This window comes from Maniola hyperantus, chromosome 6 (genome assembly GCF_902806685.2).
Source record: "Maniola hyperantus chromosome 6, iAphHyp1.2, whole genome shotgun sequence".
NCBI classification, from domain to species: Eukaryota; Metazoa; Arthropoda; class Insecta; order Lepidoptera; family Nymphalidae; genus Maniola; species Maniola hyperantus.
The window spans coordinates 11,546,463-11,560,590 of record NC_048541.1 but is presented as its reverse complement, the minus strand read 5'-3'; the positions used below and the strand labels follow the sequence as shown (position 1 = coordinate 11,560,590).

General features: G+C 34.9%; 2 protein-coding genes across 5 annotated transcripts in view; one reads left to right on the top strand and one right to left on the bottom strand.

Moving 5' to 3' along the window:
* LOC117983233 (trypsin-1-like) overlaps positions 1-14,128 on the bottom strand; it is a 105,305-nt gene that overhangs the window by 26,019 nt on the left and 65,158 nt on the right. The gene's annotated exons all lie outside the window — the stretch shown is intronic.
* Positions 13,175-14,128, top strand: part of LOC117983276 (uncharacterized) — a 170,392-nt gene continuing 169,438 nt past the window's right edge. For all 4 annotated transcript variants that reach the window (XM_034969769.2, XM_034969770.2, XM_069499097.1 and 1 more), the window contains exon 1: positions 13,175-13,350. The gene's annotated coding sequence lies outside the window, so the exon portion shown is untranslated. The remainder of the gene's footprint in view (positions 13,351-14,128) is intronic.

The window sequence follows — 14,128 nt, the reverse complement described above, 5'->3', positions numbered from 1 at the left end:
TTTATTCAGATACAAGTTAGCCCTTGACTACAATCTCACTTGGTAGTAAGTCATGATGCAGTCTAAGATTGAAGCTAACTAACCTGGAAGGGGTATGGCAGTTTTCATTAAACCAATACATCTTTGGTTTCTACACAGCATAGTACCGGAATGCTAAATCTCTTGGCGGCACGGCTTTGCCGGTAGGGTGGTAACTAGCCACGACCGAAGCCTCCCACCAGACCAGACCAGAAATTTAGAAATTATAAAATTTCAAACCCCTGCCAGGAATCGAACTCGGGACCTCCCACTTAATAAGACCACAGCGCTTGCCACTGCGCCAGGGAGATTGTCAATCTTATGCTGTACCTATCTATGTATATTATTTAATTTACAAGTAAAAATGTATTGGCTTAACGTCTATGGCAAAGGTCAGGCGTCCAAATTATCCCGATACTAAATCCGGTCTTAATATTTATCAATATTATGTTCAGGCTCAAACATTTTCGAATAGTCTTCAAGCACTGAGCAAACCCAAAAAAAGAGCATGAGGATTAGTTATTGTAACCAATAAATACCTACCTACTAAATTTTGAAATATCGGTTCACTTAGTTGCACGTGTAGACGGTATCTTTTATTTGTACCTAAACTGAATATAATAATATCATATTACAGGCTAAATTATTAACGTTCAACATCAATTTGGCAAATCACTTTATAATATTTACATTATCTCTTTAATGAAACGACTATCAATCAATTGCAGCCGCCTTTTTGTTAGGACTACAGAAATGTTGGTAAACTATAAAAGCCTGTCAGTGAGTATAAAGCGAGTTAAAACTATCCATTAGTTTTAGAAGTTTTCTATTACTTGCGTCTTGCGATCAATGTTGTTATTTTTAATGCAGGTAAAAATATAATGATCGCGTTAGGTAACTGAAGGTTTCTTATTTTAATATTTACAACAGACAACTTATTATCTAACCTTCCATCTTCTCAATTGGAAATAACATATTTAAGAAAAATTTGACTTAAATAGGTACCTAAACCAGAGATAATTTATTATACAATTAGTCACATTAGCAGAAATTGTAGAAAAATTATATACATTGGCAGAAAAATGGTAGAGGAATAGGAAGAATATTACGACGTGGGTACAATCTTGGTACAATAAAGCTGCGGCCACACCCGTGCGTCATGAGCGCGGGATGCGGGACGCGATGCGGGAGCGTCAACGACGCGAATCTATACGTGCAGGTCTAGTGGTTGCGTATGTGTGGATCGCGCCAATAAATATCGTGGGAGGCGATCGCGCTGTGAGGCTGATGTTCCCGCTTCGTGGCCACTTTGGTCGCGCAGGTGTGGATGATGCATAAATCTGACGTTAATGACGTCAACTATTTTGAGCGGTCAATGTCGATTTTGTCATGCACGGATATGTACATAGCGAATATTGTGTGTACATGAAAGATGTTTACTATAAACTGTTATTAAAATAATTATAAACATCCAACTAGATAAGTACTCAGGTACTCAGCTACGACTATGTTTTGTTAAACGATTTGAAGTGTGAATTATTTCTATTATTAACTTTGTTCGAAAAGTTTCAATTGCCTCTCAATAACTTTTGATGACCTCTGTGATGGCACTGTGATGATGAGTGGTCTTCCAAGTATATTCGATACCCGGTAAAGGTAATTGGGGTATTTATAACTTACTCGTATAGTCGCGACTTCGTCCGCGTGGACTTCACAAATTTCATTTTACCCCCTTAATATTAGAATTTTCAAAAATCCTTTTTTAACGGATGTCTACGTTATAATAGCTATCTGCATGCTAGATTTCAGCCTAATCCGTCCAGTAGTTTGAGCTGTATGTTGATAGATCAGTCGGTCAGTCAGCTTTTCCTTTTATATATACAGATTTCTAAGTTTTGTCTGAACCTAGGTACTGGTTTAGCGGGCGCTTTCAGCCGTGCCAAAGTACGAAATTGTGTCTGTCTGTTTGTCTGCTAGCCTTTCACGGCCCATCCGTTCAACCGATTTTGACAAAATTTGGTACAGAGATAGCTTGCATACCGGGGAAGAACATGAAAGAGTTCCCACGGGATTTTAGAAAACTAAATCCATGCGGACGAAGTTGCGGGGATTCATCTAGTAGGCTATAAATTACATATTTACCGCCAACCAAGCCGCCGGCAAAAGCTATTTCATTCATCATCATCATCATCATGATCAACCCATCACTGGCTCACTGCAGAGCTCCTCTCAGAATGAGAAGGGTTTTTGGCCATAGACTACCACGCTGGCCATGTGCGGATTGGTAGACTTCACACACCTTTGAGAACATTATGGAGATCTCTCAGGCATGCAGGTTTCCTCACAATATTTTCCTTCAACGTTAAAGCAAGCACTGTTATTTCATTACCTAAGTATATTTTTATCGACATACCTACCTCTCCAATAACTTCGACTAAAAGCGGTAGCTCAAAAAATATGGTAATCCTAATATTATATTAAATTAACATTTGAAACACATTAGCCCTTTGTTAGTAAACTTGATAAATTCCTTTTGCACTCGTCATAAATTCACTGCCATTGATAAAAATGCCACTGCGTGTAACTAATGGCTACCTAAACCATAATAAAAATAAAAGAAAACTGTCCCTACATTTTACGTATAAATATAGTTCTAAATTGGCATGGTTTGTACCTAATCCATTTAAAAAGGTTAAAATTATTGAGTGCATCGACGTATAATAAAAAATATGAGACAGGTGAAATTTATTGTTGCGTTGCGGAGGAACTTTTAACAAGTTTTTGTACTTTATAGGTTTTGAGACAATTCGATAATTTTTAGAATTCTGAACCCAAAACGCGCTATGCCAACGGCCCCTATACGTACGTTCAATTTTTAAAATTTGGTCAGGTTTTAGTTGGTACATTTTACGTAAAATAACAAACATGTGTTCCATACTCAAAGGATGTTGAATTGTTAATCAGGCGCTTCTACTTTAGCGTCTTATTTTTAGTAAGTAGATACTAGATGATGCCCGCGACTTCGTCCACGTGGATTTCAGTTTTTAAAAATTCTTTTTTGATTTTCCGGGATAAAAAGTAGCCTATGTCCTTACCCGGGATGCAAGCTATTTCTATACCAAATGTCGTTAAAATTGGTTGAACGGATGGGCCGTGAAAAGCTAGCAGACAGACAGACACACTTTCGCATTTATAATATTAAGTATGGACTAGGTAATCATTTGTAGTCGTTTAAATTATTTTGTTTTTAAAGTGGTGGAATAATTATACCGTGTATCCTTTCAATGTAAGGAACCTTCAGTGCGCGAATAAAATAACTAAATACTCTGCCACTTAAGCTGCCTTAAATCTACTTTTAACGAATAAAAACTTGTCATTTTGTATGTAAATTTTCTTTTTAACGTAGACCCCCCACTAAAAAATAATTTTTAGAAATTCCATTGCAACAAAATCTGACCAGAAAATCTACATAATCTAAAACCTTCATAGTCTGTTGTTATTCAGGATCGACTGGACTGACCTTAGATGTTAATAGTTGAGCATGTAAATAAGTTCGCAACATGAGTAATAAATAAACTTGTATATTGAAAAGCGTATTTTCTCGTAGCAATTTATTCTTTCTATACACCAGGCAATAAAATGCAAGTCTATTTACACGAGCGCTTACGAAGAGAGCTATTGTCTAGACAATCGAACATTCCAGGCTTTATATAACATTTACGAGTTCTACTCGCAATTTCAGGGGATTGCGTTAACTTTAAATCTTCAGTTGTAATAATTGACATATAAAAAATGTCTGCTTTATATCTAAGACAAAATTAAAATTCTGAGATTGAAAGCTTAGAAATTAAAGTAAAATCCCATTACCGTGCAAAGACTACATCTCTCATTGAGACTTATTTACATTGAAAGAAAGATGAAGTGCAAGAAATAAATAAAATCTTAGTCCTTAAGAAATGCATTTTAGATATCTAGAAAATGGCGTAGGATATTCGGTATGCATGCGTATGAGAAATCATTTTCATATGACAACCGATGAGAAAATAATGATTTCTAAAACGCATATTTTCATTTTGGCATTGTGAATGCGTAGCTATTGATATTGATAATGCCTGGGTATTTAACCGGCTTATTTTACTACTTAAACGTGATCTCGCCTGCGGGAAGTCCTCGGTTTTGTACCTGCTGAGTTATGAATAAATGAAAATGTCTTTCATTTGGCACTAGGAATTTAATGGAAAATTGTTGGATCTGTGCTAGATCGGTACAACATTTTGCAATAGTGCATGTTGACGAAAATGTTCCACAATTCAGGTTTGTAGTTTGTAAGCTGAGACAGCTAGAGCATCCTACAGAGGAATATAAGCCAATTTATGATAACATTGCGTAAATTGCCTAGTCAGTATCTTAAAGCTCTAGTAGGTAAGTAAGTATAGGCATAGCGAACACGCAAGGCTACGCTAGACTTAGGTACAATAAAATACCTGTGTACTACAAGATTACATGCACATAATCATAAAGAAAACTAATTGGACATACAGATGAACCCAAAAGATTAACATTTATTCATTTTATGGTCACTTCGCCATACTTTAGCCCATTTTCGGCTAATTAAACCCCCAGATAGGATAGTGTCACGTACGGTCTTAGGTCACGAAGGTTAAATTGTGAAATTCACGTATGAAATACATGGCTGTTAACCGTAACGACATTTGCATAATTTCATAGGTTGGGAAACTTTTACCACTCAACTCTCGACAGTTTCAAATTGTAATATACTGTCAATACAATTTTCAATTGGATCTGGTCTCAATTTCGTGCGTTAATGGTTCTTTTGTAATACCAAGTCTTTTGCTAAGTGAAAAGGCGTTGTTAAAATTCGAGCGGGTTTCTTTGATCTAATATTTAATGTATCGGAACGATATCGATGATGGAAAATAATAGAATTCGCTTTTGATAAAATGTTGCTTACTGCTTATTTTTTGTTTTAGTCCAACACTTGACAACAATAAAATATGAAAAGAAATAACAGGTTAGTGTTTGAGGGCTCTTTTTAAATATTATTAATATTAATTATTGATAATATTAAAAAAGAAAATTTGTCTTGCTGGTTCTTCTCGGTAGGAACAGCATTCCGAACCAGTGGTAAATTATAAACTAGTTAACGATTCAAAAGCACTTGTAATAAGTCTACTTGAATAAAATATATTCTATTCTATTCTATTCTATCAAACTGTCCTACCTAACGCCACTCTGCTGTAGTCATATGCTCTGGAGCCTTATAATGGGGAGGTCCCGGGTTCGCTACGGAATTTATTTAACTTAACTAATAGATTTATGAGGTGGGTTGAGCCACCATTAAAAGCAACCTTAATCATTATCCCTACCTTAATCCCTAATCAGATGGCAGAGATTTTTTCATCATCATCATCATCATCATCTATCCGGCTCACTACTGAGGGTCACCTCTCATAATGAGAAGGGTTGGGCAATAGTCCATCACCACGTCAGCATGCAGGTTTCCTTATAATGTTTTTTCTTTACCGTTAGAGCAATGTGATATTTAATTGCTTAAAACGCAATTACTCCGAAAAGTTAGAGGTATGCACCTCGATCAAACCCGGGATCGAACCCCCAACCACCCGAACAGGAGGCCGACGTTAACCTTCACCGCTGCCACCCCTTTGTTCGACATTTCTTCATCTCCCTATAATTACATTCTATACCTACCTATAACCTATAATTAATGAAAGCCTCAATAGCTCAACGGGTAGAGGAGTGGACTGAAAACCGAAAGGTCGACGGTTCGAACCCCGCCCGTTGCACTATTGTCGTACCTACTCCTAGCACAAGCTTGACGCTTAGTTGGAGAGGAAAGGGGGATATTAGTCATTTAACATGGCTAATATTCTTTAAAAAAAAAACAAAAATTATTAAAAAAATTACGAGACATTTCACCGCGATTAATAGCCTCATCTGGTGACAGAAGGGTTGGCTCGTTTTTTGCGCAACGGATCAGCCTGGCTGTCCAGCGCGGGAATGCACCATTCTACGCGGGCATGATTTGTATAGTAATTAGATATAGCTTTAAGTTTTATAGAAATACTAGCCGATGCCCGCTACTTCTTATGCGTGGATTTACATTTTTACCGCGGGAACTCTTTGATTTTCTGGGATAAAAAGTAGCCTATGTGTTAATCCACGGTATAATCTATTTCCATTCCAAATTTCATCCAAATCCGTTATGCCGTTTTTTCGTGATTGAGTAACAAACATCCAAACATCCACACTTTCACATTTATAATATTAGTAGGATTTTCAATAATAATTATTATTCCGAAAACATAATTATTGTTATAAAGAATACTGGTATATCTCTAGAAAACTAAAATAAACATTATATTTAGCAAGTTATTTACTAGGTGGGTGTTTAGCGTAGGTAGTTAATTGTTGCGTTAGGCCGCTAGCGTGACTATCGTACCGAATTGTTTTAATTGGCGATAAGAGGATATCGTCTAATGATGTCTTCACTTGGGACTCACGGGCTGAAAGAAGAGCAAACGAATTTTTTGCCAATATTATTTTCGTAATTTTCCTGCTAAAAGAACGAGAAGGCGAGAAGGAGATGAAAGATGGATACATCCTGCTCGTGACAGTTTTAAACCTGGATCATCGCAGTTCCGTCGTGACCTATATCCATGTAACTTATTTCAATACCTACATAATTACCCGTTTCATCACTACCTACCAATATTATTTAAAATGTAAAAGTGTGTTTGTTTGTTGGTTTGTCTTTCAATCACGCCGCTTTCAAATATTTATTTAGGCGACATTTTTATAGATATACCTAGTAAAAGACCTGGAGAGTGACATAGGATTCTTTTTATCCCGGCAAATCAAAGAGTTCTCACGGAATTTTTAAAAACCTAATTCCACGCGGAACGAACTCACGGGCATCAGCTTATATAATATTATTATACCTTATTTTAAATTGCTAAACAATGAAGCTCATTTCACACTACGGAATATAAATTATATTATAGTCCCGTCAATGTTCTCAACATTCGTAGCAATTTTTAGCTCTAGTCGAATTATTGTAACCTTGAATGTCTATTTTGATCGGACTATAACGTCCCGTAGTATGAAACAAGCTTGAAAGTATTTGCTTTTAAGGTAGCAAACGCTAAAATATATATATTACATTAATAAAAAGACACTTCATTTAATTTAACAGACAAATCCTTAGTAAAAGGTTGTTTTAATTCAAATGTCATTAAAATAATATAAATGTTTTAATACATTCTTATTAAAATGTTCATTAAGTTAATGTTTAGAATAACAATGTGGCTAATTCCTTTGTACACAATCTCTAAACTAAACTAAAATATCACGTCTAAATCTATTGCTATCCCTTTCATAATGTTGCTTGCGGAAAAGGAAAGCACTAGATTTAGACCTGTTAATTTAGTTTAGTTTAGAGATTGTGTACTAGAGAATCGGCCCCAATATGCAATTATAATAAATTATGTAGATAACATTTTCTTATTAATAACCAAGATGGTCAATAACTATGTTTCATACATTCTTATCATATTTACTATCGGAAACTATGTAAAGTTGATTTCATTATGCTATGTATAAGAACGAATGATGTTATTTTAACTAATGCAGTTCTGATTTACTTCCTTATTTAACACCAATAAAATACCTTGAATGGTTAAGTATATTAATTACAATGTAATATATTATCTTATTTAGCCATATTTAAGAGTAAAAAATACCAAAAAAACATTGGGAAAAATTATAATATCATCATATTACGGGAAACGTATTTTCAATGGCTTTGAGTACATACCTACGAATAAAAATGATAGGTATACTTATCTATGCAAACCTTCGTTTTACTTATTTGTAAAGATCCGTTTGTATTTTATTGTGATTACTAAAAGCAGCTATATTTATTTTATTTTTATTGCTGTAGGTAGGTACGCTTAGTATAAATTTAAGAATTAAATAGTGAGTTAGAAAACTCCAGGTCAAATTGGTACTATATTTATTTACTAAATACTAAGTAGATATCTACTTTTTCATAGGTATACAGAAAAGTTATAAAAAAGTTAATCCATACTAAAATATTATAAATGCGAAAGTGTGTCTGTCTGTCTGTCTATCTGCTAGCTTTTCACGGCCCAACCATTCAACCGATTTTGATCAAATTTTGTATAGAGTTAGCTTACATCCCGGGGAAGGATATAGGCTACTTTTCATCCCGGAAAAATGAAAAATGAAAGTCGCGGGCATCATCTAGTATGATATATAATGAAGCAGAGCTTTATCCATACTAATATTACAAACTCGAAAGTTTGTAATATTAGTATGGATATTTGTCTGTCTGTTTGACTATCTGCTAGCTTTTCATCATCATTGCTCATCCGTTTCAAACGGATTTTGACGTTTGGTACATAGACAGCTTCTATAGCGGTATACGGATCTAGGCTGCTTTTTATCCCGGAAAATTCAATTCCAGAAATTGACATAGACTAGACATGTTCGAAAAATCAAAGTGTTCCAACGGGATATTTAAAAACCTAAATCCACACGGATGAAGTCGTGGATATCATCTAGTATCAGTGCCCTTATTATAAATGCAAAAGTAAGTTTGTTTATTGCTTTTTTGGTTTGTCCTTCAATCACGTCGCAACGGTGCAACGGATTGACGTAATTTTGTGCATAATACGTATAAATAAAGACCTGGAGAATGCCATAGGCTACTTTTTATTACTTTTTATTTTGATTTTCCCGGAAAATCAAAGAGATCTTACGGGATTTTTAAAAACCTTATTCCACTCGGACGAAGTCGCGGGCATCAGCTAGCAAGATAATAAAATACACAGCCTAGAGACAAACATAACTTTTGATATGAAGTGCAATGCAAATGATTCAACAATCTCTGTGACCGTGAGTCTCGGCTGCCGACTTATCCGCCGCCTCGTGCGCTAATTGTGATAGTCTACACCTAACATTTTCTTAAGTTACACGTATTTCCACCTCTATGAGAGAACACAATAAATAAATAACTACTAAGAGATTAGATACAGAGTTAGTTTTCATGGACGAACAATAAGAAAAGACTCAAAATCACTACTCATATCCTACAAAACTGGCAATGCAATGATGGTTCCTCAAGCGCTGTAAATGTTTTGGGTGGCGGTAAATGTAACATCAGTTTGTGAAAGCAAATATTATAATATCATAATATTATTGATGGATACAAAAAAAGTAACCTTCGTATTATGGTCTCTATAAAAGAGAGGACAGGAGAAGCTCAGAAGTTAGGTATTGTGTAAGAGTGATGTTTTTATTCATGATCGATATTTTGTGTACAGCGTTTACTTAGTAAAAATTATTCTAATCCTAAATCTATTGCAGGGGCAGAATAAATACGAATGCATAATTCAAAATTTCATCGTGTTCATATTTTAGGCTTACTTTTATTATCACTACATTTTGCGTTTCTGTTTTCCCAAAGTTGCGTACAAATTGCTCTGCCTCACCTTATTTCACAAGTCATACAAGCATAACAGGGTGCGACGTAGATTTATGTTCATCATAAGTTTCTCAGAACAACTGGCACTCGTCTCCAAGATTGGTCAGTGTAATCCCCGTAAATCCCCGTTGTTTGAGATGAGATTTTGCTTGGATAAAATTGGGTTGTACGGAATACTGGCATTAACTATCATTTAAACAATTAATTATTATGTCTGTACCTACTGTCTAATTAACTTTTACATTTCTAAAACAAAACCAGGCCAAGCAACAGGACTTTATCACAGTTTTGAAAATTATAGTAGACTAGCTGATGCTCACGACTTCGTCCGCGTGGAATTAGATTTTTCAAAATCCCGTGGGAACTCTTTGATTTTCCGGGATAAAAAGTAGCCTATGTCACTCTCCAGGTCTTTATCTATACCCGTACAAATCACTTCAATCCGTTGCAGCGTTGCGACGTGATTGAAGGACAAACCAACAAACAAACACACTTTCGCATTTATAATAAGGGTAGGTACTGATAAGTAGGTATTTTATATGCCCATATATTTTTATAATAAAAAGCTTAATTAAAATATTTTCATTAGATTATGTGTAATAACATACTACTTAGTCAGTACGCGGCAGAAAATAATGTAGGTAGGTACATCGGCCTTTACAATGACATTTCGGCTTTGTAGAGCGTCTCTGTCACTCATACCTATATGACGTTTTGTTGGTCTCAACTACAGAGACAATGCTCTACAAACCGCTATCTCCTTCTAAAGATCGATATACATTATTTCCTGCCGCGTACTGTATATCATATAGACGTTATCACAATACACTCTACAAACAGAACCTATTTTAAAATTAAACGTTTTCAATGATTGTTCTACACTTTCAATTTCGCAGACTTATGTTTCCATTGTAAGCGAACAATATAATTTCCAAAACAAGCAAAGTTATAATAAACGAGCGCCCCTAAAGTTTATTCCGTACAAAAGCCCATGAATTTCTAAAGATTTCACTTCCGAGTTAATTGTTTAGTGACAAACGTTGACGCCTCTCAATCCTCCGACAACCACAGCACCCTTATCGTAAAATATTTCGTCACTCGTTATCATATTGTTTTCTAAATCTTGGCATTCTCTTTTACTAATAAAGACTAATATTTCAGAGAAAAAGGACGGCATGTACCCCAGGTGGTTATTCTAAACTTGTACCATCCCTCCCAAGTCCAAACTTCGACGATCAATTCTTTCGTCTTTCAATTATGGATGGATGTATAACTTCCTATTCTATATCAATGGCAATGGAGTCATGTATTGGATCTCTACACAAACAATTACGTAGTTGGCTGCGACGTTTAAACAAGCGACTATATTATTTTGAGAATCGTAAATATTAGCAGTTATATTTTCATCTTTAAGCATATATGATAGATTTTTGTTAACTAATGGATAATAACCTAACTGCCTTGAAATTACATGTTTACATGACAAATATTTGGATAACTTTCTGTTCCATCAATCATCACTCATATCTAACGAAATTGACTGATGCAGAACATAAGTAATCGTCTAAAAAAATTAAGTGCAGGCCTATAACGTGAATATTATAGTAAAGGCATTTTAAATGTAATAGAACCCAATAAATAAGACGCGTTATAATATCGAAGTTACTGACTGGTAAAAAATATATTAAAATCTGTTATAAACCGTATACCACCTCATAAAAATATAATAAAAACCGACCAATACGTGTCGTAAAATGTCAATATGATATTATATTTTACGACATCTGTTTTATTATCGTCATAGTTCTTAGCGGCGGACTTGTATTATTTACTAGACCTTTTATTTGGACATTAAAAATTAATATCGGTGCAATAATGTTGGTCAACTATTATAACTCTGGCTAGCTACGGATGCATATGGGTGGCTCTAACTCTGAGATCTATAGAGCGCACTTTGACTTTGCTCAGACTTAAGATTGGGTTAAAACGAGACAGATTTATGTGAGAGATATAGCTTTGTTTCGTTTTAACTCTGTCTTAAGTCTAAGCAAAGTCACAGTGCGCTCTATAGATCTCACCCTAAGTAACCTGTTTCGCACTCTGCCTATTGGAAACTTAAGTTTTGGAAACGTTAAATAAACAGTTTATCATACTTTGAAACTAGATGATGCCTGCGACTTCGTCGTTCGATAATTTAGGTTTCTTGAAAATCCCAAGGGATCTCGTCGGTTTCAGGTATAAAAAGTAGCCTATATCCGTATAGGGACATCTAACGCAAGCTATCTCTATACACAATAGATGATGCCTGCGCTTTCATCCACGTACAATTAGATTTTAAAATTCCCGCCGGAGCTCTTGAATTTTCAAGGACGAAAAAGTAGCCTATGTCATCCCCGGAATATCTGTACCAAACCAGCAAATTTCGTCAAAATCGGTTAAACGGATGGGCCGTAAAAAGCTAGCAGATAGACAGACGGACACACTTTATTTTATCATATTAGTTTGGAATAGAGCTTTCAAATAAATGTTGACACAGTAAGCGTACTTTTACATCATGTAGAATTAATTGATGAATTGATTGAACTCTTGAGTATCTTCAAGGAAAAAATAAAATGCATCTTCTCTGCAAATGCGTTCCAACCGAGAGCTTATCATTCCTTCCGTCAAACGCAAGCAATTTTAATCAATCTTGCAATAAAAAATAATTAAAAGTTATCAATAGACTACATAAGATCAAAACGGTTTTTTTTATTTCTTTAACTTTTGTAGTTAATGCAATCCAATTGCATATCCAATCCAATATCATTAGTTTTTTCACACTTAATTGAGCAAAACACTGAAACTGTCACAGTTTCTACAATATTACATACTTGTTACATAGGTTTGTAGTGTAGATACTAATGTAATTGAGTAAACTGCATCGTTAATCTTTTATCTATAATTCACCGATAAATCTTTAATGATCGCACGCGTCTCTTAAGAAACAATTCTTTAGATCTTTCACAACTAGGTCTAGTTGTGTCGTTGCCTTTACTTCAACATATCTGCTATCAGGTATTCACACGTTCTCATTTGTATCAATCAGCTGAATTAGAGATAGCAACGCAATGTTACAAATCAATTATCGAAAATTTCCCATTGCTACTGTTTCTTACCTAATATAATCTACGTTGTTGAATCATCAAAATTAACCCATCGCCAGTCCTCAACTGAGCTCGAGTATCTCTCAAAATAAGAAGAGTTTAGGCCATAGTCCGCCATGCTGGCCTGGTGCGAATTGGCAGACTTCACAGTCCACACACCTTTAAGAACATTATGGAGAACTCTCAGGCATACAGGTTTCCTCACGATGTTTTCCTTCACCGTTAAACTAAGTGATATTGAATTGCTTAAAACGCACATAACTCTGAAAAGTCAGAGCTGCATGCCTTCGAATCGAACCCCCGAGCCCCCTAATAGGAGGCTAACGTCTAAACCACTAGGCTATAACTGCTCCTGGTTCACTGTTTCTTACCTTAACGTTAATAATAATAATATAATCTACGCATTGTTGAATAGATTGGTTGTATTTTCGATTTATGCAGCAAGCGGTTTCGGTTTTACTTTTAGGCGTGCGTTCGCGCAAACAGCACTCTTCCGTTTTGCTCAGTGTTATAACGGCAGTGGTTGAGTACGAACTAAGTTAAGACGAACGATACGCGCTTCGGGCATAACCTGTGATCTGTGACTTGAACTTTCCTGTGCTTTTAGTTGGTGTGTGTTGTTCGATTATATTCATACAAAAGGTAGGTACCTCTCCTTATTAATGTAGGTATGCTAATTTATGTGATGCTTAAGTCTATTGAAGAGTGTGGGCTGAAATTATTCAGATCCTGAAACAACAATAACTGTCGAACTTTCTGTAGTTGTTCCAAGATTCAACAACTTTAGATAAGTACTACGACCCAATCATCATAAATGTTTGATATTACAAGCCTAACTTAATATAATGACTGATAAGAAAAAAAACTGAAACTTATCTCCATTCTAAAACTTGACATAGAAAATTTATATATAGAAAATTAACATGTATAACATAGGGAAATCTAAAAATGTAAAATATTAGTTAGTTGTAAATGGTGTCAATGTACGGTACAAAACGTGTTATTAGCATAAAATAAAATATGATAATAGGCTACCCAACTTTTATTGAATGAACTTTACCTAATATGGAGACGTATATTTTATTAATAGTATTGTAATGTTTATCTCTATATTTAATTTAAAAAATAATAATTTATTTCTCTTGATAATAATAAAATAAAAAACTGGACGAGTTCTAAATTAATCATGACGTCAAATTTAAAAAAAACAGCATTATTTAAAAAAAATGATTAAAAATATTTTTTTATAAAAATAAATTTTTTTTTTTTTTAATACAATAAAACTTAAAGCTAGCCTTATCTAATTACTATATAAATCATGACCGCGTGGAATGGTGCCAAGAATACTGGCTGCATTTCCGCGCTGGACAGCCAGGCTGATCCGCTGCGCAAAAAATGAGCCAGCCCTTCTGTCACCAGT